Genomic DNA, 27167 nt, shown 5'->3' on the forward strand with positions numbered 1-27167 from the left:
TGGTTTGAAGGCATTTCTGTGACGTGTGTCATTGCGAAGCCAGCTGGGGAAGAGGCATGTTTGGGTTTATGTCACCTGGGGCCTATCCCCCATCTCCTTCCTAGCTGTGGGGAGACTGGGCGGTCAGTCCCCATGTCAGTGGCTGCCACTCTGAACAGTATGATGAGAGCTGTAGCCTTGGGAGCGGGTACCCCTCTCCAGCATGGGGCCTGACCTTTCACTCCAGCCTCCCAGATGCTGGTAGCTGTTGTCCAGAACGTGGCTGGGTGCCTTTAACTGCCCCTGGTCTCAGCCTTCAGAGACTGAAAGGGTGAGAAGCTCCATAGAGCACTTGCGCCAGTTTGGACCAATGCATCTGCAATTGAGGCCCAGGGAGAGCATAGGGCAACCAAACCATGCAAGTTCTGTAGCGTTCTTAATCTCTGAATCCTGCTCTCCCTTTCCTCACTCAGCTCTGCATACAGCGTCCCCTTTTCCCCCACAGCCCGCCACATATCTCCACACACAAAGAACGGTTTGCACTGTCCCCTGGAGAGAGCTGAGGCCCACAGATGCCACCGTGTGATAAAATAACTGCTGTGTCTACGTTTTTATATTTTATTCCTTCCCCTTTCTTCTTACTACATTGTTTTTGTAGACTAGTAATGAAATAAAGCATTAACAGTGACCCAGCTCCTGTATCCAAAGTGTGCATAGACCTGGGGCAGTGGGAGTTTGCTATGGTGAAGTTTCAGAACATTCACAATTCTAATGTCCTGCATTCATGTGCTGATCGTTCTCATAAGAACGGCCACACTGGGTCAGACCAATGGTCCATCTAGCCCAGTGTGTCTTTTGACAGTGGCCAGATGCTTCAGAAGTAATGAACAGAACAGGGCAATTTCATGAGTGATTCATCCCCCGTTGTCCAGTCCCAGCTTCTGGAAGTCAGAGTTTAGGGACACCCGGAGCATGAGGCTGCACCCTGTCCGACTTGGCTAATAGCATTGATGGACATATCCTCCATGAACTTACTTTATTCTTTTTTGGACCCAGTTGTAATTTTGGCCTTCACACCATGCCCTGGCAACAAGTTTCATAGGTTGACTGTGCGTTGTGTGAAGAAGTGCTTCCTTATGTTTGTTTTAAACCTGCTGCCCATTAATTTCATGGTTCATAACATTCTGTTCGCTTTTTTGACTGCTGCGGCCCATTGAGCAGATGTTTTCAGAGAACTATCCACGATGACTCCAAGATTTCTTTCTGGAGTGGTAACCGCTAATTTAGACCCCATCGTTTTGTATATATAGTTGGGATTATGTTTTCCAGTGTGCATGACTTCGTATTTATCAACATTGAATTTCATCTGCCATTTTCTTGTACTCGTGAGAGCCCTTTGTAACTCTTGGTAGTCAGCTTTGGACTTAACTCTCTTGAGTCATTTCATGTGGTCTGCAACTGTGTCACCTCATTGCTTATCCTTTTTTCTAGGTGATTTATGAATATATTGATATCCTTCGAGCCTCTGTTATGATGCTTTTCCATGCAGCTTGCAGGCATTTCACTCTTGTGACTGTTCCTTTTAATTTCTGTTTAATTGGCCTCCTCACTCTTGCATATTTCCCCTTTTGAAGTTAAGTACTAGTGCGGTGGATTTTACTGGTATTTTCTCCAACTACAAGGATGTTAAATTTAATTACATTATGGTTGATATTACCAAGCGATCCAGCTATATTCACCTCTTCAACCAGATCTTGTGTGTCACTTTGGACTAAATGAAGAATTGTCTCTCCCCTTGTGGGTTCCAGAACAAGCTACTCCAAGAGGCAGTCATTCATGGTGTCTAGAAATGTTATCTCTGCCTCCCATCCTAAGGGGCTAGTTGAAATCCCCCATTATTATTGGGTTTTCTGTTTTTTTTAGCCTCTAATCTCCTTGAGCATTTCACAATCACCATCACCATCCTGGTCAGTAGTATATTCTGACTGCTAGACTCTTATTATTCAAGCATTGAATTTTTATCCACAGAGATTATATGGTACTCTTTCATTCATTTAAGATTTTTACTATATTTGACTCTGCTTTCTTTCACATACAGCATGACCTAGTCTGTCATTCTGATATATTTTGTACCCTGGTATTACCATGTCCTATTGATTGTCATCATTCCACCAAGTTTCTGTGATGCCTATTATATCAATAGCCTCATTTAATACCATAGACCCAAGTTTCTCTCCCTTAGTATTTGGACTTCATGCATTTGTATACGAGCACTTATAAAATGTGTCAATATTTAGTTGTCTGCCTTCATGTGATGTAATTGAACTGGACTCTTTTTTGTTTGACTGTTTCTCTTCAGTCCCTAGCTGCACTTTATCAACTTCTCTCCTCTCCTCTTTTGTAGGATATAGAGCGTCCTCTTTAATAAATCTTCCCCTCAGGAATGTGTCTGTCTGAACGGTGCGCTCTTCCGCACCTGTCGGCTTTCCTCCAGCCCTTAGTTTAGAAACTCCTCTACAACCCTTTTAATTTTACATGCCAGCAATCTGGTTCCGTTTTGGTTTAGGTGGAGCCCATCCTTCCTGTATAGACTCCTCCTGTCCCAAAATGTTTCCCAGGTCCTAATAAACCTAAATCCCTTTTCCCTACACCGGTGTCTCATCCATGCACTGAGATCCTGCAGTTCTGCCTGTCTAACTGGCCCTACCCATGGAACTGGAAGCATTTCAGAGAATGCCACCATGGTGGTCCTGGACTTCAATCTCTTACCTAGCAGCCTATATTTGGCCTCCAGGACCCCTCTCCTATCCTTCCCTTTGTCATTGGGACCTACATGTACCACGACCACTGGCTCTTCCCCAGTGTTGCACATAAGTCTATCTAGATGTCTCGAGAAGTCTGCCCTACTGTTACCCGTCTCTTCATGGTAACTGGGGTTCTCTGCCCCACAGGGGGTATCCTCAGTGCTAGAGGATACCATGGCATCATCTGGAAGGAGAGTCCCAACTATGGGATCGTTTCTCTCCCCTCCAGGCTGATGCTCTCCTTCCCCAAGACTTTTGTCCTCCTCAACACCCCAAAGGCTGCCAGACTGGGGGTGAGACTGCTCTATTGCTTCCTGGAAAGTCTCCTCTGTGTACCTCTCTGTCACCCTCAGCTCCTCTAGTTTGGCCACTCTGGTCTCAAGAGCCCATACTCAGTCTCTGCGGGCCATGAGTTGCTTCCACCGAATGTACACATATACCACCTGGCCACAAGGCAGGTAATCATCCATGCTGCGTTCAGTGCAATAAACTGAATAGCCCCAAGTGTGCAGCTGTACTTCGGCCTGCATTCTCTTTCCTCTCACAGGGGTTTTCGTTTGGTTGGATGGTTTGGGGGGTTTTGTTGATGATTTTTGGCGGGGGAGAGCATTTATTGGCCCAAGTCCAGAGAACGTTTGTTAGGTGTATCTGGCTCTCACACTTCCTCTCTAAACTCCCTCGCAAAACTCCCATTGGTTGGTCCTGTTCACTAGCTCCTCTAGTCATTTAGAAGCCGGCTTTTTAAACCTCTGTTCTCCCTGGGTTAGACCCACCCTCTCTGCAAGAGATCCTAAAGGGATCAGTCATCTCTGGAAATGCTCTGTGCGTGGACTCTACTCAACAATAAATTGGCGGGTGGGGCGGGTGGGGCTGGAGCGTGAGAGAATGGAAGTTTGAGAAAAATCTATTCAGCTATTTGTGACTTCAGAATGGATAAGAAAATGACACTTCTCAGCTAAACGACTTCTAGCCATGTTGTTTGGGGCAGGACTGCCGCAAAGGTGACTGCAGCGGGAAATGAGACCTGCAGTCTTGGCCTTTGCTTAGTTTGAAAAATGAGGTTTGATTTACCAAAGACACAGCTCTTGGACAACTGTGCACTGAGCACATGCAGCAGATTATGTGGTTCAGTTTAGAGCTGCATTCTTAGAGACCTGCACTCTGCATGCATATGTAGCTAGTTACATGTTTGCACACTTCAAAACTTGCCAACTTTAAAGGCTCATAACTTTAAGGTCTCAATAAAATCTACAGAGCTAGCCAAGCTTGAAGAAAACAGGTTCAGTAGTTTCACAGTCAAGCCAAAGTTGAGGAATAGCAGTTCATCAGTTTAATGCTGTGAATGTTTAAGCTCAGCAAGGGGGCCATTTGAACTCCTATGGACTTTTAAAATTTACTGCACACAAAAAACGACATTAAAAGAACATTAGTAAGGTTATAAAGTCAAATAATCAAACATTAGGAAATGCCAGAGATAAAGTAGCCTTAATTCAGCCTCCTTGTGCATGTACCTTAAATACAGCCTATAATTACATGATCACATTATTTTTGGCAGACCCCTGCCTCAGTCAGTGTACAGGGTGGACGGTGCTGACTTCATGAGCAACTATTCAATATTTTGTTTTAGCCTCGGTATTCAGCCTGTAGCTTCCGGCCTTATTTACTGTGCCCAGTTCAAACCCTGCTCTGAAGTCAGGATTATGAATTTTCTCATGGGTTTTTCTATGGGACTCATCACTGTAGTAGCTGAATGAACATAAGAACGGCCAGACTGGGTCAGACCAAAGGTCCATCCAGCCCAGTATCCTGTCTACCAAAGGTGGCCAATGCCAGGTGCCCCAGCGGGAGTGAACCAAACAGGTAATGATCAAGTGATCTCTCTCCTGCCATCCATCTCCACCCTCTAACAAACAGAGGCTAGGGACACCATTCCTTACCCATCCTGACTAATAGCCATTAATGGACTTAACCTCCATGAATTTATCTAGTTCTCTTTTAAACCCTGTTATAGTCCTAGCCTTCACAACCTCCCCAGGCAAGGAGTTCCACAGGTTGACTGTGCGCTGTGTGAAGAACGATGTCCTTTTATTTGTTTTAAACCTGCTGCCCATTAATTTAATTTGGTGGCCCCTAGTTCTTATATTATGGGAACAAGTAAATAACTTCTCCTTATTCACTTTCTCCACACCACTCATGCTTTTATATACCTCTATCATATCCCCCTTAGTCTCCTCCTTTCCAAGCTGAAAAGTCCTAGCCTCTTTAATCTCTCCTCATATGGGACCCGTTCCAAACCCCTAATCATTTTTGTTGCCCTTCTCTGAACCTTTTCTAATGCCAGTATATCTTTTCTGAGATGAGGAGACCACATCTGTACGCAGTATTCAACATGTGGGCATACCATGGATTTATATAAGGGCAATAAGATATTCTCCGTCTTATTCTCTATCACCTTTTTATTGATTCCTAACATCCTGTTTGCTTTTTTGACTGCAGCTGCACACTGCGTGGACGTCTTCAGAGAACTATGCACAATGACTCCAAGATCTCTTTCCTGATTAGTTGTAGCTAAATTAGCCCCCATCATATTGTATGTATAGTTGGGGTTATTTTTTCCAATGTGCATTACTTTACATTTATCCACATTAAATTTCATTTGCCATTTTGTTGCCCAATCACTTAGTTTTGTGAGATCTTTTTGAAGTTCTTCACAGTCTGCTTTGGTCTTAACTATCTTGAGCAGTTTAGTATCATCTGCAAACTTTGCCACATCACTGTTTATCCCTTTCTCCAGATCATTTATGAATAAGTTGAATAGGATTGGTCCTTGGGGAACACCACTAGTTACTCCTCTCCATTCTGAAAATTTACCATTTATTCCTACCCTTTGTTCCCTGTCTTTTAACCAGTTCTCAATCCATGAAAGGATTTTCCCTCTTATCCTTTCAAACATTTAACTTCACAACACCCTAGTGAGGCGAGGGGGTGGTGTTATCCCCATAGGACAGGCGGTAAACTGAGGCAGAGAGAGATTAAGGTCAAAAATATCCACTCATTTTGGATGCCCAATTTAAGATGTCTAGGACCTGAGGAGAACTTAGCATTCTATAGCATTTTGTATGTTCAAAGCGCACAGCTCCTATTGACGTCAGTGAGCGCTCAGCACTTCTGCAAATCAGACCCCTGGGTCCCAAGTCAGGCACTCAGAAAATGAGGGACACAAAATTAGCGACCACCTGTGAAAAGTTTGGTTGTTAGTGACTTGCCCATCATCACAAATGAGCGCTTTGGCAGAGGCAGGGATAGAATCCAGTTCTTTGTGGCAACATTCAACTGCCTTAATCGTGAGACTGTCTTTTCTCTACTTGCAGTCCCCGGCCTCATTCACTACACACTTTCCAACTTCTGCGGCAAACAAACCAGAGGTCCTGTGACAACCTCTTTTACTGCAAAACCTGATTCATCCCCAGAGCAGGTCCAGCCTGTGCACTGAAGAAGTCTGGGGTCCTGTGGAAAAAACAGTATGTTCATATAGTTAAAGACCTTATCATAATGCATGTGCACAAGAGGGCCGAACTGAGGTAGCACAGGCAAAAAAGGCAAACTGGAAAAACAGAATTTCCAGCATATGGCATTATATTGACACCCACTGGGTCATTGACAGGGTTGAAACCTTGAGTTCCACTGCACAGATCTCAGCCACATGTGCTAATGGAGTAACTAATAGCAGTAGTAAGTTTTCATCCTCTGTGTGGACCGGCACTAGAGGCCATGGGACACTTTGCTGGTGGTTTTCACAGACACCTGCTGAAAGCGGAGGTGTGGTGAGAGTCAGGAATCTCGCCTTCCATCCTAAACTCTGAAGGGGAGTATGCTCATTCCTCCCAAGCTTGATCCCTCCAATCTGTCCCTGTCCCAGTCCTGCTCTTCCCCACCCCTGGCTCCTTGTCCCAGTCTCCTCTCCTAGCCAGTCTCAGTCTCCATGGCTCATCCCAGTTCCAGCCTCTTTGCTCAGCCAGTCTCAGTCTCACCCACTATCCCCAACTCCCAGGCCCAGTTTCCTTTTTCTCCCTGCCTGCTCTAGGCTCAAGCATGCTCAGTGCAGATGGATTCTTGGGGAATTTAGCAGATAAAATCTAAGAAGTCTCTTCTGAGCATGTGCATACTGAAATTTGTCAAAGTCCTATATCTTTGCCACATTTGGGCAGCTTTTCACAGGCACGTGATCCCTGACCCAAGGGACTCTGATCCCCAGTTACAAGTCCCTGCTCCAAAGCATGGGGTTACTAGAGCTTTTTAGAGAAAAGGTCACCAGAATTTTTTTATCATGGACAAAATAATGTGTTTTTTCCCCCTCTTTGACATGTTCTTAGAAATGTCAGAAATGTTTTGGCTGAAATTTTCCATAGAAATTCAGCTGGAGGCAGACAACTGGCATGGAAAAGTTCTGCTTGAACAGTTAATGTTTGGCAAAGTTATAAACAACCAAAAACAGTCTTACACTGGGAAGTGTTGGACAGCCTTAGTAATTGGCGGACTCACCAGCCATGCGGTTAGTAGGAGTATATGCAGAGATGAAAATGTGAACACATCATGCAATACTGTCAGGGACCTGTCACACTTTAGCTGACTAGTGTCTGTTAAGTCTATAAATGTGTGAGTCACTAGGTTTGGGCACTGGTAGCTCCAGTTGGCCTTTCCTTGCTGGTGCCTGTTAAAACAAGACAAATCTCAGTTTCTATAACTTCTTCCCTTTAAAAAAAAATCACCTGGGAAATTAAATGCAAAAATGCATGGTAATGCAACTAGGCCCGTACTGTTTAGCATTCAAAAGTTGAGAAATGCAAAAATTAAGCTTCGCTGCAGAGCTCTAACTCTGCCCCCTTGTGCATATTCATTAAAATACAGAGTTTAATTATGTGCGCTCAAATTACCTGAGACACACATTTATATTTAAGGCTACAGGGGGAAAAGTGCATTAGATTGATTTATATGGTAAATCGTATTTTATCAATAAGGAAGGCATAAAGGCAAAGAGTTTAAGGCGGAACATTCAACTTTCACTTTCACTGTGCAACCTTCCATCACTTTGCATTGTATATAGGTCTATGGATATCTAGCAGTCACAGTCATCAAACGGTGCATATTCGTGGGGATCAGAGCTTGGCAAACAACAGATTGCCAATGAACCCAACAATTTCAAAAGATTAAAAAAAATAATTTAGGGCCAGACAAATCAAAAAGTTGAAAGAATTTGTGTTTTGAGTTGAACAAAACATTTAATTTTGTGAAAATTGAAATGTTTCATGCAGATTTTCAATTTAATTTTGACTACTTTAAAATGTTTTTGAGTTTTTTAAATACATTTAAAGAAAATATTGAAACAAATAGTTGTTTCAAACAGAGGAATTAGAACATTCCATTTGGAAAATGTTGAAACAAAATATTTACACCCCCTCCCCCCCAGTTCCATAAAAATCTGAACAAACAATTTGGCAAAATTGACAGAAATTCATTAAATGTTTTGGCTTCACTGAATCTGCGTTTTCCATCCCCCACCCCTGAACAAACAAACTCAAGTGATGCTGGTATCTCTAACTCTCTGACAGCTAGAAGCATTTATTGTTCAGAAAATACCCCTCTTTCTGGTTGTGCTTGACCAGTGTAAATCAGGATAACGCGACTGAGACCAGCATAGTCCCCCACTATAAGTGTGCTTAGAATCAGGCCCCAAATAATCCTTTGTAGGTTGTTTCACAGGCTAAGGAAATGCTGTAACGTACACCCAGGGCTGCCCGGAGATGTAACAAGGGCTCTGTAGTGAATTATGAATGCACCAGCTTATTGAGCAACAAGGCAGGGTCTGCACTGATGAGTCATCATCGCTTGCCTTGTGTGCCTAGTGAGCTCAGCTACCCGAAAAGTGCAATGATGATACAGCAATGCATTCCCTAGCAGGATTTCTTGAGCTCAGAAAACGATTTGGAGGATTTTAAAAAGCCTGTGCTGTCGTTGTTCAGCACAACCATTGGACAAAAATGAGAGAAATAGCTTCAGTGGTTTTAAGACACAGCCGATGTCCTACAAGCGTTAGGACTATATTTGCTTTTCTGTTCCCAGTTTGCTGTCTGTCTGTCTAGCTGTCTGAAGTGTGCTCCCTGTTGCAGTGTCTCTGTACTGAGGGTGTGTCACCCCCGTGCAGAGAGCTCACACAAATGCCGGGCACTATTTGGGTATGTCTGCACAGCAAGCAGGATCCTGCAGCAGCGAATCTCAGAGCCCGGATCAGCAGACCTGGGTTTGTGCTACGGTGCTAAACTGATGGATGGAGGGGGGTGGGCTTCGGACTGCTAGCTCCAGCCTGAGCGTTTACCCCGCTGTGTTTGGTGTGAAGGGGATGCAGGTAGCTCGCTTGTGTTGAAGCCAGATAACCTCTCTCTAGTATTGATGCAACTTCAGGTGTTCAGTTTCTTCTGTATCCACCCAGCCAACAGATAGTGACATTCCTTGAACAATGCATAGTCCAGAGTGAATCACTCTGTTATGTGCTGGTACATGCCCTGCATATCTGAAGAAAGGGAGAGGTTTGGACAAAAGTCTTAGGATAATTGCCTAATGTTTCACTTAGTGCTTACCAAGGAACCAAAGTTAACTAACATACTTCTGTAGCTTCTCTGTCTGGTTACACATTTATCAAAACACCCAGACACGCGTGTGCAGGACCCCAGCCCGTTGGCCTACCACTCTATAAACAACAGTGATGATGTCCCACCTGTCCACAGAACGCCAGCAATCGGCTGAGCAATCTTCTTACCCGGCCTCATCTGAAACAAAACAGGGTCCATTGAGCTCCAAGGGTGCACTAATGAAATTGGCCCCTTGTTCCTTCTATACCGAGAAGAGAATTTAGCTCCGGATTCACTCTGAGGAAGGAATCCTTTCACTACGGGGAATAATCGTGCTAGGGTTGCAGATTTCTCGCTGCAGTACAGAAACCCCCAAACTTTTGCAGTTATGCAGAAACTTCCGTTTTCACAGCATCGAAGCTGTTTCTCTGTACTCTGGCTCTCATGCCTCGGCGTGTGTCAGAGACTTGCTGTTTGACACATTGGGATGTATTGAATTGGCTTTGTTGAAATAGAGACTAGAATTTCCAGCCTGCCGTAGAGCAGTACCTTTCAGTGCTTGGTTGCTTCTTTCATTTTGTGTAACTCAGAACAGAAATTACTAGTTGCTGTTGCACACACTGCCACCTTCTGTAACGGAGACTGAAATTTACAAATTGCTTCAAAACATTGCCTCCCATGCTAGCTATTCTATGAACAAGCGATGGAGTCTCCAGGATTTATAGTAATTTTTACCCAGCAAGTAATGGGACCACTTGGATTCCTTACTTGGACATCTGAATGTGTTAATACATAGAGCTGGTTTATTTGGGTACCGATGCACAAGGACCTGCTAAGAAATGGGAATCAAGCCCAACAAATTCAGGAAATAATTAACAAAAAAGGGAGCCATTTAAGGACCAGGAAGATTTGGGAAGCATTTCTCCTTCGATCAGCTTTTAAAGAACTTGAATTTGAGATACAGTGTCCTATGTTATAGAATAAGAAAAAAAAAAAGATGGAAAGTCCTGTTGGGCTATGTCCAGGTGAGGCTGTTGCAGGATTTGACCCCTGCTGTATGTATCCTAGCTTTGAATCCTGTGTTGTTTTATACGAACAATGGAGTCTTGGTTTGATTCATAGAATCATAGACGTGTAGGACTAGAAGAGACCTCAATAGGTCATCTTCATTCAGTATATAGAGATAATGACAAAACATGATGTTTGGAACTGGATTTCCCCAAAGATCAAGGGTATTTGGATCTAGGATGATGGTTCAGGCCCGTTGCTAGTTATAAGCACAGCTAAAATGTGGAGCTAAATGTAAAGGTTTTAGGAGATGAAAGATGTGTGTCTTCGAGCGTAGGCGGACTACAGGACAGCCTCTTCTGTGCAGGCTCCACCACTTGATTAAAAAAAAGTTTCTCTCTCTTGCCATGTAGCACACAGGTGTCCCCTGGCTTTTTGTTTCCTTCCCCATGGAAAGGACCGAAAGGTTCAATAAGGAGACAGCCAAAATGAGAGAGCGTAGTTGAGAATGATGGGCGAGCCAATTCGTCGTTCCAACACGGTGTCCAGTGTTTCTAGGTGTGCCCATCCCATTGTTATGTAAGCTGCTGAAATGGTGTTTATGAATAACATTGATGCTGCAGTCTGCACAGAACCCTGTTATACGAAGTATCCCTCTACGGGCTCTGGTTAGAGAACACAGGAACCCTCTGACTGAGAGAGAGTCCCCTGTGTGTTTTCCTCAGACCCTTATTCTCAGCAGGGCTTTAGGACATATGCTGGATGTTTTTCACTGTCTGCTTTTCTAATTATAACTGCCAGTCTGACCTGGGGTTTGATGGGAGCTGAGGGGCAGAATTCCAGTGGCTTTTGTGTTGAAAGTCAGGGACTGGACTTTGAAAAGGGATCATTAAAGAAGGCTATATTGTGCTATACAGCACTAACGTACCTCTGGTCCAGCACCAGTCCCCTCCCCCCAGTCCTGTTCTTTTGTGTCCTATTAGAAATATTAAGTTTCCCTCTTGCCCATTAGTTCCATATTCTTCTTTGCCATCTTCCAAAGCTCACAGCTTGCACCGAGCCAGAGCCAAGAGGGAGTCAGGAACGGAGGAACCTTTTTCTCTTTTTGATGCATCCACTTAGCTGCATTCAGGCTGAGAAGCTCTTTCCCATGTACTGCATCACACCCTGGCTCCAGGGAGAGCAGACCAAGGAGCTGTAGAAGATGCATGGGGGTTTGCTTTCCACTAACCTGCTACTGCAAGCAGCAACCACCCAGACTCAGCACCCAACTGTGACAGAGTTCTCATGGCTTGTCTTCATTGTCTGTGTGCCCCCAACGCGATATTAAACACTGAAATCAGCTCTAAGAGAAGGAATGGGAGCAATAAACACCTGCCAGGAAACTGGGAGGGATGCATGTTGGACTGGGCAGGAGGATGGTCTGTCCATCTGGAGAACCAAAAGGATTAAGGCACAAAGTCTTGTTTTCTAATAAGTCCTTGGCAAATCAGAACTAGGGATGGTGGCAAATGACCCAGCACTCTGTAGTGACTGGCAAATATTTAGTAATGGTTAACGCATAAGCCCGAGTCCATAATTTTCACTTTCCTCAAGGCTGTTCTTCCTTGGATCGGACCTTCTTTCACCCACTGCCTCTCTCCTGCCAGTTCCCTGGCACCACTGACCTCTTGGGTACAGGACTGGGATAATTGTGGTTTCAGGTGAACTAGATACGGGCTTTGGGGGGTTTCACACTTTATTCATTGCGTTTCATTACAAAGACCTGCTGGAATAATGGTGAGGTGTATAAAAGGATTCAGCCCAGTAGCTGTAGTGAGCAATAAAGTGACCATCCTGAGACCTGCACATCTCGTATCCCAGACGTCCCAGCCCTGCCCAGCAGCACGACCTTTCATCGGTCACAAAAGCACTCGCTGTGAAGCAGCGAGGGTCACTGCCTACAAGGCACTCGACCCAGACCCACAAAAGCAAGAGAATGAAAAGTGAAGCCACCTAACAGTAGATACCCACTACTCCTCCCCCCACAGGCACACAGCTTACCATTACCACAACTACCATTCACCACAGGCCGTGCACTGCCACCTCACCTCTGCCCCCTTTCATGGTTCTGTGCACACCCCTGCTACCAGGTCACATTGCTCCCAACAGCAGAGGGTGCCTGGTGCAGCTAGTTGTTCTGGGAGGGAGTAGTTTGGGAAAGGGAGTGATGGCTGGCTGGAATCCCGAGGGTCGAGAGAAAGAAAACGGCCCGTTATGTACACACTAATGGAACCATCTGTCAAGACTCCAGTGGATCTGGATGTCTAACTGGTGCTAATTCCTACTCACAGTGACTGGGCTTGAGAAGGATTTTCCCCACAGTGCTCTTGGTGTTTTCTTGCCCTCCGGGGCAACAAGCAGCAATTGCCTACTAGTATCAGGTGGGCAGTATCCCTGAGAATGCACGAGGAGCCTTTCCCGCCCCTTTCCTTGTTACATTACTGACATCTGGCTGGAGCAATGGGTGTTCCCCTGCAGCTGCGGGGCCTTCTCTGGGGCCGGAAAGCCAGCGTGCTAACAAAGTTTACATGGCTAAATAGCAAGCGTCCCAGACTGTTTTCCCCCTTAGCTGAGAGTGATTTGAGTAAAAAAAGCCAAAACAACCCACACCTTGTTACAAGCAAATAGGAAATGAGTAATGATGACTATTCAGCAATGAAGTGAATGCACAGGGCTCTGGGACCTGAGGCTTTGATGAAGTGTTAACTACTCAGGCTGTTTTTCCTGAGTGTTATCAGCTTGGAAGGGTTTTCTGCCGGGGATGATATAGCACAAACTGTTGGTTCCTGTTACAAGAAGCCTTTCCAAGAATCACTGGGTGAATCTGGTGAGAGGGGCCTCAGGTTTCCTTGCAAGATGAAAGCAGCTGATGTTCCAATGTGGTAATCAGACTGACTTTCTATGCCAGTCTCCTTGTGCACTCAGCATCTGCCATGCTCTTTGGCCTCCTCTCTTCAACTGACAGGCCACGCTACCTTCCACGAAGGGTCTGGCCGAGGCAATGGAGGGCTTCCTCAGCACCAACTTCTCAGGTGGCTGTTTGAAATGGACTTGGGGAGGGGATTGTAACCAGCCAGTAGTGACAATGGGCACTGCCTGGAACGTGGCAAAAGGCTTTGCATGTCTACACATTGTTCATAGAGGGATGTTTGTCGCGATGCAATAGAACATGCAGATGGCTACTGATGGGAAAATATTTCTGTGAGCTTCTGAGTGTCTCCATCTCCTAGGGTGAGTGACTTGTGCATATCCCGGCAGTAGCAAGGCCACACTGCCCTACTGGGGAAGCAGGGGGACCAGCTGGTGCTGTGTACACTGAAAATCATTGGAATCCTATGCTCCAAGGGGAGCTCCCCGAGTGCAGGTGGCTGAGTGATTAACAGATGAAGCACAGTTTATATCTGCTGGTAACCTGTGCCTGGAGGATGAGAACAGAGCTGGGTTTGGTCCCTGGATCCCAGCGTGCCTGGCCTGAAAGCAGCAGCTGACAATGCTGGGGAAGGAGGCTCTGTCTGCAAGCAACAGAAGAGAGAAGGTGAAAGTACCATGGGGCAGTTCCTGAGCAATGAAGTGTGGGTCAGCACACAGCTGAACTGCGGATGGCAGCAAGAGAAGCCAGGTGAAAGGACAAGACAAAGGCAACGAGAGGGAGTCGGCAGCTGTGTGAGCAGACTGCAGCACGGAACAGCCTCATGCACAGGGCCGAGCAGCCAGCTTTGCAGGTTTGAAATGTGTTGTCGAAGTGCTCTGTACAATACTATGCCCGAGATGGGAGAGACTTGAATCTCGGCTTGAGGGCGTCCCCCTTCCCCAGGAGTGAGACATGGCAGGTTGGGCTTGTTTGGGCCAGGGGTGATGTGGATTATCTGCCCCTGCAGTGCAAACTCGTGCACGTGGTGAGCCAGGCTGTCCTTTGGAGGGGCAGGGGCTGATGCATGCTGCAGCAGCTTGTGTTTTCCATCCTAGCTCTCTGCTCTGACACCCGACCTGAAACTCCAGGCCATCCGTAACAAGGAGACATTCGTGGCAAGCCACCACAAACTGTCCTGGTGAATCCTACGGTCTGCAAACTGAGACCGAAACAAATGGCTGCAACTGCAGGTAGGCCGTAGGCAATAGATGGTTCTGGCTGATCTCATTTTTGTATAGTAACATAATACGTTATTCAGCTCTGCTGTCTGTCAGGTGCACACAGCCGCACACACAGCCTCACCTGCCAACAGTTTGCTTAGCTCACAGTCTCCCTCTGGAAGTTACTGGCTCTCACAGCCACTGACTGTCTTGACTTGTTGGGAGCCTCCGCTGAGAGCAAGCTGGTTGTTGCATGCCGCCTCGCCTCATTACTTCATTATTCCTGCGTCAGCTTTTTGAGCATCTCTCTCTTTATTTTCCTCCAGTGTGGTAAAGGTGAGGAGGCCAAGCGCTAATGCAGTATTTCGTCCCTTTCGTAAAACGTACCTAGCAGATGAGGAGTGTCAACACAGATTTGTTTTTCAAGTGTTTCCACAGGATTATTTTCTTGTTAAAAGTGACAAGGAGGTGTGGAGCTGTCGGCCGTTAGCCAGAGATGTCATCTCATCTTTGTGTAGGTGAATGGGCACGGGATGACAGAGCGCTTTTTGTGGGAAAGCTGAAAAGTGGGTCTTGGTTTTGTTGTTTGTTTCAAAAATAGTTCCCTGTCCAGTCTATCCCCAGAATTAGGTAATGCAGGGTCAGAGATGGGCAAGACCATTCGGCCACAGTCAGTGCAGGATTGGTCCTTGATGCGTATTTTCCAAGATGCTGTCAATCCAGGTTGGAATGTCTCAAGCAGAGTTTCGTTGTCTATAATCTTCTGAGATTTCACTTAGTCTTCCAGCAGCAAAGTCTGATGGTGAATTCAGCAAAAGCACAGTGTTTTGACAACATCTGGGGAGGCAGTTCTAGATTCCTGGCTCATTTCTGCCTTTTTGGGTCTGGCCTCCCAATGTGCTTGTACAAAATCTCTCATCCAGACAAGGCACAGCTGGTGCATATAGAGAGAGGGAAAGAGACCTGAAGAATCTCCTTGGATTCTCACCACATGGAAATGAAAGTGACCGTATTGCTTTGCCCTGTAACCCTGTCCAAGAGGGCCCTGGTCTCTGCTGCCAAGTGGCACAATACTGCATAAAGTGACCATTGCATGTAAAGTCTGGTGCTATTTCCATTATCTGTAGTGACCTGGCAAAGGCAGACCCACAAGTGAAGGTGGAATTTAATTGCAGACTCTCTGGCTCACCCAGGCCACTGGTCAGATCAGGCGGCCATGCAGTCCTTTCCTGCAGCCTTGCTCTCCAATCCAAGGGGCCAGCTCAGCGTGCTGTGGCACTTGCTGCAGCGCAGTGCAAGTGCAGAGTCTTGCACTCATAGTGCAAGGAGTTTGTTTCCTATGAGCTGCGCACCCAGCCAGACACCACACAGAGTCTGTGCCTGGGTGCCAGGAAAGCTAAGCCCTGGGCCCAGCCATCTGTAAGCCTCCATCCTCTGTCCTGATAGCTCCCTTGTTCGCAAGAGAGCAGTGTAAGAAAAGAAGAGGGGGGCCTGGGCAGAGAATGGGTGTGTCTGAGGAGACGTGGGTTTAGGAGTGACCCTCAGCAGGCTGGTGCTCCCTTCCAACCCAGCCCTCGGGTGGATAACAGTTCTGACAGGGCCGCAGCCTTTATCAGCGTTGTCTGTGAAGGCAGACACATCTGTGGTGCTGCAGAAAGGAGCCATCGGCCGGATGGAATCGGGGGAGAAGAAGACGACTTGGGCTTCAGTTCAGTATGGAAGAGGGGAAAAGCTGGGAAGAAGTCTGTCAAGTATTGGTCCCAGTGAAGAGCACAAATCCAGCTCTTGCTGTTCCCGCTGGCGCTGCCTGCCTCGCACCTTCGGGTCCCTGGAGGGCTGAAAGATTTGGCAAATTCCCCGTGGAGAGAGTCGGTTCAAGTGTCTCCAGCAGAGGGGAAGGTGCACACCAAGCCTGTGCTGCCCTGTCCTGGTTCTGCTCACGGCCTGGCCCCAGAGGAGCAAGGAGACATTGAACATGGAACTCTCTGCTCCTTCAGACCTGATATTTTTCTTCTCGCAGCTAAGGAGACTAACAAATGACTTGCCTCTTGACGTAATCATTAAAGGCTCTGCCATGCTGTTAAAATCTTCTCCTCTCCTGCCTCTGCACAGGCCTTGAGTGACCCTCTGAGACAGGGAATGTCATTGATTAATGATGTCATCAGCCGCGTCATTTACGGGATGGAGCTGAGTGAGCCTGTCTCACATTTTATAGAATCTCTTCACAGCAGCTTCTCCGGATAACTCCGAAATCTAAACTTTGGTACCAGTCAGTGTTTCCCAGGGCCCTGCTACCAAGCACCAGGCTTTGATAACAGGGCTTCTTTCAGAAACTGATTGCCATTAGGTGTGGAAATGAGGCTTCTTATTCTTGATCAGTGAAGAGGTAAATAAAAAAAAACCCCCCAGACAAATGCTGGAGAAGTTGTTTGATAGCAAATGGTGCTGCCTGCAGGGTTCTCATATATTAAAGGTCCCACCCGTGGAACCCATGGATTTTTTTCTAGTCTATGTCTCCTTCACTGTATTTGCACAATTTATATTGTCCTTGCAGTAAGGTGTCTCCCATAGCATCAGAATCTATACGTTCATCCAACTACTTCTGGGTTTACTGTCTCCCTCATGATGTATGCATGAATGCATGAGGAAGAAGCCAGGCTGTTTCCGTTCTGGTTATGATGGGGAGCCTGCGTGGGTAATATTTACTGTGCAATTTTATCTCACTGTCATGTGCAGATGACTTCAGAATAAACATTGTAAGTGAGGTCTCCGCTCACCTGATGCATCTTTCAGATCTTTCCCTCACTGTTTCAAAACATTTTCCATAGCAATCAGACATGGCGATTAAAACCACACAACTAAGGCTTTGAAACCCAAATTATATGATCGAGACACCTACAAATTGTGAATCAGGTAACTACGTTAACTTTAATGGTGGTGCTGGTCATTTGAAGGTGTTTCTGTCCATAAATCCTCTTTCTACATAGACTGACAGGTCAGTTTCTCTTGGTTTTTGTGAGAACATAAGAATGGCCATGGTGGGTGTAGTGGGGCGGCTGCCCCACTCCTGAGGAACAGGGGTTAAAAGCAGCCCTGGAGAAGGCTGTGGCTGTGAAGAAAGCCTCGGCTGATTGGGGAACCAGCCACAGATGCGGCCACGCCGCAATCAGGACCCAGCTGGCTCTTATAAGAGGGCAGTGGGCTAGGAGCACGGAGAGTCTGTCTCTGGCAGTAGAGAGGGATGGGCCTGGCTGCTGGGAGCTGAGCAGGGTACTGGGAGTGAAGCAGGGCTGGGAAAAGGCCAGAGGAGCTGGGGAGCTCCAGCCTGGAAAACCCCCAGGCTGCAGGCCTTGTTAAAGGCCGAGAAGGATTCTGGGGTTGCAACGGGGCAGCCCAAGGGTAGGCAGAGGCAGCAGGTCCAAACCCTCCTTGCCGACAATGAGTGGCAATTACACTGCAGTCCACCCCAGTGAGCGGGGGCTAGACGGTGACTGGCAGTAGCCAAAGACTGAGGCGAGGTGGGGATGGGGGGTTGGGGGTTCCCCGGGGTGGGGAGACCTAGCAAGACTGTGGGGTACTGCAGGGGGCAGAACCCCGGGAGAAGGGGCACCGGGCTCCGGGAGGGACACAGGGGCCCAACGGCAAGCGGGACATCGGCCTGCAAAGGGCGCTCCGGAGGCTGGAAATGCTAATTCCCTGGACGACCAGCAGGAGGCGCTGCACCGGTGAGTCATCGCCCATGACAGTGGGTCAGACCAAAGGTCCATCTAGCCCAGTGTCCTGTCTTCTGACAGAGGCCAATGCCAGGTGCCCCAGAGGAATGAACAGAACAGGTAATCCTCAAGTGATCCATCCCCTGTCGCCCATTCCCAGCTTCTGGCAAACAGAGGCTAGGGACACCATCCCTGCCCATCCTGGCTAATAGCCATTGTATGAACTTATTTAGTTCTTTTTTGAACTCTGTTATAATCTTGGCCTTCACAACATCCTCTGGCAAAGAGTTCCACAGGTTGACTATGTGTTGTGTGAAGAAATACTTCCTTTTGTTTGTTTTAAACCTGCTGCCTATTAATTTCATTTGGTGACCCCTAGTTCTTGTGTAAAGAGAAGGAGTAAATAACACTTCCTTATTTACTTTTTCCACACCAGTCATGATTTTATAGACCTCTATTGTATCCCCCCCTTAGTCGTCTCTTTTCCATTCTGAAAAGTCCCAATCTTATTAATCTCTCCTATACGGAAGCTGTTCCATACCCCTAATAATTTGTATTGTCCTTTACTGAATTTTGTCCAATTCCAATAGATTTTTTTGAGATGGGGCCACCACACCTGCATGCAGTATTTAAAGTGTGGGCAAACCATGGATTTATATAGAGGCAATATGATATTTTCTATCTTATTATCTATCCCTTTCCTAATGATCCCCAACATTCTGTTCACTTTTTTGACTGCCGCTGCACATTGAGTGGATGTTTTCAGAGAACTATCCACAATGACTCCAAGATCTCTCTCTTGAGTGGTAAAAGCTAATTTAGACCCCACCATTTTATATGTATAGTTGGGGTTATGTTTTCCAATGTGCATTACTTTGCATTTATCAACATTGAATTTCATCTGCCCTTTTGTTGCCGTCACCCAGTTTTGAGAGATCCTTTTGTAGCTCTTCGCAGTCTGCCTGGGACTTAACTGTCTTGAGTAATTTTGTATCACCTGCAAATTTTTCCACCTCACTGTTTACCCTTTTTTCTAGATCATTTATGAATATCTTGAATAGGACTGGTTCCAGTACAGACCCCTGGGGGACACCACTATTTACCTCTCTCCATTCTGAAAACTGACCAGTAAGTAAGGAGAGTAAGGGAAAAAGAAATCCACAGGCTCAAAGATTTCCATGAGGTGCTTCTCAACGCAGTCTGCTATTTTTTCACTTGGAAAAGCAGTGGAAATGACAGCAACCACACCATATTTCATAGACGATGAAGGAAATAACCACATTCAGCAAAGGCTGACACTCCAGAGCGCTGTCGATGGTTATAAAATTAAAAATATCCAGTGAGATGTATTGAGTAAGATATGATTTTTGTTTTCGAGTGGGGTTTTTCTCTTCAGATGCGCAGGGCTATTGTTTCACAGCAGGAAAACCATAGTCATTAGGGGAGAAGTTTTTATAAGCTCTACAGCTAGCGCTGAATAAAAAGGGACCCATTGGGCTGAAGGTTTCCCAGCTTGTTTCCAGCCCTCACCTGGTTTGTGTGCAGAGAGAGCTTGTTAACATGTTCACATAGATTTTTTCCCCCCCGGCAGCTACTTATTGTTACTGTCTCATCACAAGTACTAGGGAGTTTTAGGACAGCCTCTCTGAAGGCTTTTAGTAGTGTGCCTGTTTGTTCAACCTGCTAATAAACAATCTCCTGACTTTGTAAGAAGATGAGTCAAAGGTCATGTCTGGGAGGGAACCAGTATGAAGCTAGAGCAGAATGCTTCTCCTGCAGCCTTGCAAAACCCTCTCTTGATTTGAAAATCTGTTCAGAATCAAACAACTTTGCCTTTATTTTTTAAAGCAGAGACAACTGTATAAACTGATCTCTGTTGGAAGATTTCAAACAGAGTAGACAGGAGTGTGAAAGTGGGAGAATGCCATTGTATTCTTTTGTCGTGAATTTAATTCCAAAATTCACCAATGCAGAATCACTTGTAGGTACAAAATGATGAAAAAGGAACTATGTCACCTGGAAACATCATCAATGAAATAAATACACACAAAGGCAGAGGGCCAAGGTTCAAGATGCTACTGGAGAGACTCTTTCAGCATTGGTGGGAGAAATCAGTATATGAACATGTATGCAGGGAGAAAAGCAGTATCATAAGGCACTATATGCAGGCATAGCCAGCTACAATAATAAATTAACAGAGGTAAATAACATCCACGCTACATGAGTTCTGGTTTTATTAGCAGTGACAACTGGTCTTGGTTTTGAACAGCATTTTATAATCTTGGGGCACAATGTCAAAAATCAAGAGTGTTCCTCTATTTAAAACCCCCACAAGCCCCGAAGTGACCTTTTTTTTCGAAGTGAAGGAACAGGCAGACTGATGACTTTTTCAGATATGAGCGGTCATGGCAAAGGAACCCAAATGCTAGCCAGAGCTCTGACAGGGGAGCATTGCAGACAGCATACGCTTGGCCCTAGCGTGTCTGAGCTTATATGTACTGGTCTGTGGGAAATGAGGTATTTCCTTTGTGTTGCTTGCTTGTATTAAAGGGTAGGAGCCAGATCGTGATCTCACCCCACCATGAATCCAACATAACTCCATTAGCTTCAGTGGTGTTTCCCTGGGCTTACACCAGCGCAGGTGGACTCAGACTCTGTCCACAGGTGTCTGGGAATCTATGACCTTTTCGGTCTTTTGGGGCATCGTAAGCGAAACATTTTCTTATTTGACTGTACAGTGAATCCAGGTTTTTAATACACTCCATATGTGAGAGCCATTCTAATAAGCCAAAGTGTAAGAACATGCCATCTGTTTGGGATGTGCAGGCCGATTAGGAGTCAGAGTGCTCTGTTCCCTGTATCACGGCCATTCATGTCACCAGACAGACATTTGCTAGTGTGTGTTTAGCTCATGGTAATACCCATTTTTTGAAAAGTGAAACTAAATGACTGTATTGCAGTATTTGAAATGCAATGAAATCATGCTGGTTTCACGCACACACACTGAAGTGATCTATTAGTGAACTGGCATGTCTGCATAAAGTGACAATTGTCTCGTGGCTCTGGAAGCGGGAGGATAAAGGCACACGGGGAAGGCAGGTTGTGTGCACTGTTGACCTGTTGGGAACGTCTGTGTATGTTTTTACTGTAGGCCAGCCACTGAGAACGCCCAAGCCCTGGTCACCTCTGTGCTGTTAACTCGGCCATCCCTGAGCACTACTGCTGGCCTGCCAGGCCAGGGGAATGAAATGAGACAGACAGGAGTAGGATCAGGCCCTTGTATGGGTCCTGTGTTGGGCAGGGAGCTGTGAGGTGCGCAGAGCGCCGGGAGACGGGGGTTGCAGCTCCCGTGTTACTCAGAGGAAAGGCTGCCATGTTCCTCCCCTGGCAGAGCATGTGGTGGCTCTCAAGCCCGGGTTTGACAGCTGATTGGTCACTGGGGCCAGGAAAGGTGTGATCCTGTGGCCACTCAAAGAAGTTCCTGACTTCTAAGACCATTTAGGAGTCCAGGAGCTGCGAAGGCTTTGAGCCCCCCTGGCAATGTGAGGGCACACACCTTCCATCAGGCCGTGTCCTGCTTCACTCCAGCATCACTGCTGCCTTGGCAGGGCTGATTTCAGCCAGTGGACTTCCTTCCCCTCCGGCTCCTCGCCATCAGCTGCTGGATGAAGTGCTGCCTGGGCTGATGTGGAAGAGAGGCAGAGCTACGTGCCATGGGTCAGCTGCTGCCACAGGTGCCCACAGCATTGCACGACTTCCCCAAGGCATTTCAGTCTCCAGTGGGGGAGAGGAGAGGGTTGTGTGTGCAGCTGCCACTTTGAGTCTCTGGGCTCTGTCTGAGAGGGACAACCAGTGCCACCTCACTGAGACTCTGGCAGGTCTGCAGCAACTCCTCATCCAATGCTGCTGACAGTTCTACCAGCCCCTACATGGATATTTGCCCCAACCCATGACTAGAAACAATCGTCCACCAGTGTGCCCCAGTGCCACACCCAGGGCAGAAGCCCAACCATGGGGCGCAGAGATGTTTGCAATGGGGAGGTGCTGTTGCAGACAGCCCTGCAACAGAAGCGACTTCATCGAAGTCAATGGAGCTAACGCAATGGCAGCAAACCAGGCCCAGTGTGCTCCTGGGATGGACACGTTCTCTTTTAAAACAACCCGGAGCGGTTCATGCGCTGTGCAGCACTGCCTCAGCCTAAGCCCCCGGATTCACAAAGTGCTTTGCTTGGGAAGGTACAGGATAGGTCCAGGCCTGGTGCCTGTGACCTGTAGGTGCTCTGTGTTCATCTGCAGGGTGCTGCACGCTGTGAACCTGCAGCATCAAGGGCCATAATAATTACCTTCAGATGAGGCTTCCCTACTGTGATCCCAAAGGCTCCTCCATCCATTCAGTTCCCTCTTGGAGGACCTTGAGTCTCTGGATTCCATTTGCAGCTATTGTTGTAGCCACATGTTATTTCCTGGGACATCTGCAGGAGGTTGCTAAGGAACCTGGAGTTGTGCGTCCTACCCTCACTCAGGGGCTTTTCTCACAATGACACAAAGCAGGGGTGAGACAGTCACTTTCCTTCTCCATCCCCTGGTTTTTGTTGGCTTGTCACCCATGTTCATACCTGACCTCTTGTCATAAGGCAGTGTGTAAGCCAACCCAGTGTAGTTGTTTTTCAGAGTGTTTCGGGCCTAATTCTGTCTCCCACGGAGTAACTCTGATTTACAGTGGTACAAGTGAGACCAGAATCCGGCCCCCTGACTTCTTGGCTAGAATAGAACAAGTTGCTAATAGAATGTATTCCAGTGAGGGCGCTAACTGCAGCTTCAGCATACGGAATAAATAAAATTAAAATGCAAATAAAAAGGGAATCAGAGATTTGTTCTCCGAAGGCAAGTAGACTCTGGAAAATTGCTGAAGGAAAAGGAAAGTTCAGACCACGTTCTGCTCCTCACAATTCAACTTTGAGATTGAATTATTTCCTTTCTCCTAAAGATCACAAAAACCGATGGCCAGCTAACTGGGGAGCCCTTTATCTCCATGTTTCAGCCATTATTTCTGTTTCTACCAAGAAAACTATGCTGGTCCCTTCATTCCAGCAAAATATTAATTCTCTGTGGCTGGCATGAAGAGGGCATTGGGAAGGAGAGTCACAAGTGCTCCTTAAACAGTGTGGCAACGTTTTCTTTTCTTTTTAAAAACAGACTAGTGTAGCTTTTCCAAGACTGAGCAAAGAGCGATGCACCTTAGCACCTGCATAGAGTGCCTGCCCCGGGACGATCTCAAAGCCAGATGAGTCCGGCATAGTAAGTGTCACTATCCTCACTTTGCAGGTGTGGAAACAACCCCAGAGGAGGGAAGTGTCAGAGCCTGGATTAGAAGCCACGTCTCCTGACTCCCAGCCTTCTGTTCTAACTGCTCTACCCCGATGATCACCTAGAAGGTCAAATCTTTTCCCCACTCTCTCAAGATATTTCTTGCATTGATGCACTTAGATGAAAACAAGGGAGCCCAAGTGACCCACTTTTCCCAGGGTTTTAAGAGCATCTGGATTGGGGTTCTAAAGCCGGCGGCTTGCATTGGAATCCAGTCAGGCTGCAGGTCTGGAGGAGTGTTGGGAAGCATTTCCAAGTGGGAGTTGCACTCTGTCATCCGTCATTTGTTCAGACTGAGAAGAGGGAGTCAGTGTGAGGTATGGCAACTTCTTCCTCCCTGTCTCCAGCATTAATCTAAATGCCAAAAAGCAGACCTTGTGGAATGCACCGGCATTATTGAAAGCACGAGCTTCTAATTCCATATGGCATGAAACTATCCCCCAGGTAGTATTTAACAGACACCCAGCACTGTCTCACAGCTCGTAGGTTAATGCAGCCAGCTTGGCTGTTTATTCATTTCGGTATTAGGCCATATTGAAGAGCCGTTACATTAGGCTGCCTAAGGTGACAAGAGAGCACAGGAAGAGACGAATACAGAGGAGACAATCAGAACACAGGGCTGGAAATTGTTTATTGAAAGGAAAGGATCATATTACACTCCATTTCTGCTGAGTTTATCTTGGTTTTTATCAGATTACACACAGGATAACTCATCAATATTGTGATCCTGCTGACATGTAGGTGAGCCACTGCATAATTCATGGGTGCTGCAGAGCTCCAGTGATGGGAGGCACATATTTAATTAGACACTTAGCAGTTTCACTCCTTTGGAGAAACTCCTGAACTGCACCTGTTCAAGTGAACGCTGCAGTTCCTGCACCAGGAATGACCAGAGGCTGCTCGTCGGAGCGGCCTGGTGTTTTCTCACTGTGCTCCGGCTCTTGGTGGGAGAATTCGTAAGTCATAGTTTCTTGGCACATTGATTTCCTGCCATGCTTCTATGCTGTAGTCTAGAACATAAGACCATAACAGGGGTCATACAGTTATGGTTTTGGCCTTCACAACATCCCTGGCAAGCCCACAGGTTGACTGTGCATTGTGTGAAGTACTTCCTTATGTTTGTTTTAAACCTGCTGCCTATTAATTTCATTGGGTTACCCCAAATTTCTTGTGTTATGAGAAGGAATAAATAACACTTCCTTATTTACTTTCTCCACACCAGTCGTGGTTTTATAAGCCTCTAGCATATCCCCCCTTAGTCGTCTCTTTTCCAAGCTGAACAGTCCCAGTCTTTTTAATCTCTCCTCATATGGAAACTGTTCCATACCCTTAATCATTTTTCTTGCCATTCTCTGTACCTTTTCCAAATCTAATGTGTTTTTTTTGAGATGGGGCAACCAGAACTGCATGCAGTATTCAAGATGTGGGCGTACCAGGGATTTCTATAGTGGCATTATGATATCTTCAGTCTTTATTATCTATCTCTTTCCTAATGGTTTCTAACGTTCTATTAGCTTTTTTGACTGCCACTTCACACTGAGTGGATGTTTTCAGAGAACTTTCCACAATGAATCCAAGATCTCTTTCTTGAGGGATAACAGCTAATTTAGACCCTATCATTTGTATGTATATTTGGGATTATGTTTTCCAGTGTCCATTACTTTGCATTTATCAACATTGAATTTCATCTGCCATTTTGTTGTCCAGTCACCTGGTTTTGTGAGATCCCTTTTAACTCTTTGCAGTCTGCTTTGGACTTAACTATCTGGAGTTCTCTCTCTGAGGCATCTGTAGAACTGGGTGGTAGGGCATTACAGTCCACTAGAGGACTGTTTTTTTAACCAATTATTTTCAAGTATTAAATCACAATTCCAATATATTTATTGTAAAATAAAATGTGCATGGCAGAGCAGAGAATTCCCCAGATTATGTTGCCTTTGATGTGACCTTGTATGCTCCCATTACACTTCTTCTGTTAGCATCAGAGCGACCTCAGCTCATGCTTGAAGTGGGAATATTCTGACCTTAGATTTGTACAGTACCCATTAAGCAAGCAATACAATACTGGAACAGACCAACCTCTTTGCTGCCATAGCGAGTATGTCACCATGGTGAATGCAATTTTATCCACAGAGACTATGCGTGAGCATTGGCTAGTATCTGTTGGGATCTTGGATCACGTGTGAGTGTTAGCTTGCTCTTAGTCTGGATAACAACACTTCTGGAACTTCCTCTCAGGTAGGGCCCTCTCCCGAACGCCTTGTTCAGGCACAGTCAGTCAGCATGGAAAGAAGTGAGATTTTCCCCTTGCAAGTTGAGTCCCTTCCCCACCCTTGGAACGCCCGTTGACATAAGTGATGGTTCCACATCAAGCTAGTTGCAAGATGGGGCTCCAAGTGAGGGGATCAGAATTGGGCCTGCAGGCTTGCATCATTAAATGGCATCATACGGCCCCATACATGTTGCCAGAAAAAGCTCAGAAAAGTCAGTGATGCCATGTTAATTTTCTTATTGCTTTTAACTAGTAAGAAGCATACAGAGTACAGCTAGCCCTGCTCTTCCCTGTGATGAACCGTTCCATCAATTACACTCTAAACAAATCACAACTGGATTAGACGAAGATGCGTCTGACGAAGTGGGTATTCACCCACGAAAGCTTATGTTCCAATACATCTGTTAGTCAAAAAGGTGCCACAGGACTCTCTGTTGCTTTTAACTGGATTAGAGTTACAGGACTTTAATTCTGTCGCGTCAGATCTCGTCCTGGGGAGGGAGACGTTGCTGAGGTTACGCCCTAATGCCCAAATAGATGAATCAAAGTCGTACTATTCTGTACTTCTCCCACAATGCTGATTATCTCAAGCTCTCATTAGAGTCTATACCAAGAGCCAGAAATGCAGACAGTGCTCCAGAAAACAGACCGTGATTATTTCACTGGAGGGTGTCTTATTTAAAATATAGATTTACCTAGCTATCTGTTAATGCTGCTGCCATCCCCTCAGTATCTGAGCACTTTCACATTGGTATTACAAAGTACATCATTTAGAAGGGTTTTGTGTTGCTTCTATCGACCCTGAAATGCCCCTGTGAAATGAGATCATGTGAAGAGGAACAGGTGTCCTACCTCTTGCGTGATGTACAGTAATTTGACAGGTATATTTTGTCCTGTGGGGAGAAATATACTTAAAGTAGGTCAATACAGTAGGAGTGATAATATATACAGTATATGGTATATGTATATTTCATTGGTGACATCTCTTACAGGGCTCAATTTTCAAGCATGAGTGAATTAGTAGGATGCTCATATGAGTACTTGGACACCTAAAATGGGTATTGATGTGGTTAAGTGCTGCTCCAGATACAGATACAGAATGTGGCTGTCCTATTAAGGTTTCTGAATGGTTCCCCCCGTACTGCAGTAAAAGATACACAAGCTGTCTGCAAACATCCAGTAGATGCTGCTTTAGAGAGCACACTAATGTTATTCACATTGCATTGTTAGTCTGATCTCCTGTGCTGGCACTTTACCCAGAGGAATCTCATGGCAGTTCAGCTTT

This window comes from Terrapene carolina, unplaced genomic scaffold, assembly GCF_002925995.2.
Source record: "Terrapene carolina triunguis isolate 2854851 unplaced genomic scaffold, T_m_triunguis-2.0 Scaffold234, whole genome shotgun sequence".
Taxonomy (NCBI): domain Eukaryota; kingdom Metazoa; phylum Chordata; order Testudines; family Emydidae; genus Terrapene; species Terrapene triunguis.